Source organism: Alligator mississippiensis, chromosome 5, assembly GCF_030867095.1.
Source record: "Alligator mississippiensis isolate rAllMis1 chromosome 5, rAllMis1, whole genome shotgun sequence".
NCBI classification, from domain to species: Eukaryota; Metazoa; Chordata; order Crocodylia; family Alligatoridae; genus Alligator; species Alligator mississippiensis.
In genome coordinates, this window is record NC_081828.1 from 219,874,371 (window position 1) to 219,874,978 (window position 608).

A 608-nucleotide genomic window follows, 5' to 3' on the forward strand; every position below is an offset into this window, starting at 1 on the left:
AGGTGATGTCCCGGCAGCCCAGGGCCTGCTCCTACCCGGAGAGAAGATGGGCACCGCACCTGATTGCCCGCACAAACACGCAGGATGCAAAGCGAGGCACCGCAGCCCGCACGCAGCAACAGCAGTGTTTAACCACGGCACACAGTCACCACTGCAGTCACTGCGACCAGACAGCCAACGTGTGCACCAGCAAACACCTGACAGTGCCGCTCCCATCATTACGTGTCTGCAAGACCAATCAAATCTCACAAACGAAATCTACTTTTGCACGCGGAAGGACAGCCCCGCCGGAACGGGGCCTCGAAAAATTGGGTGTAAACTCGTTACTGCTTCTCTCCACGGAAATCTTTAGTAAAAGGCGAAAGATTTATGCGTGTTGAAGAGAAACCAGAGTAATACCATACAGTGGCTTGGCAGCGGCCCGGGGCGGGGGGGGAGGCCCGCAGTAAAGGGTGGTCCGGGCCCGGCCCCCCCCCTCCTGCCCCGCACAGCTCTGCACGCACAGCCCCCAACCCCCACCTCACGGGCCCCACACTTCTTATCCCAAAACAGCAAAGAAATACCCCAAATCCCGCAGCTCCCGGAGCATTGCATCCTGGGTATGCAGA

General features: G+C 58.7%; 1 non-coding gene across 1 annotated transcript; it reads right to left on the reverse strand.

The window, feature by feature from the left end:
* Positions 1-280: 280 nt before the first annotated feature.
* On the reverse strand, positions 281-396 carry LOC132251010 (U5 spliceosomal RNA). Its single transcript, XR_009462820.1, has one exon. It is a non-coding gene; the product is annotated as a U5 spliceosomal RNA (small nuclear RNA).
* Positions 397-608: the final 212 nt, after the last annotated feature.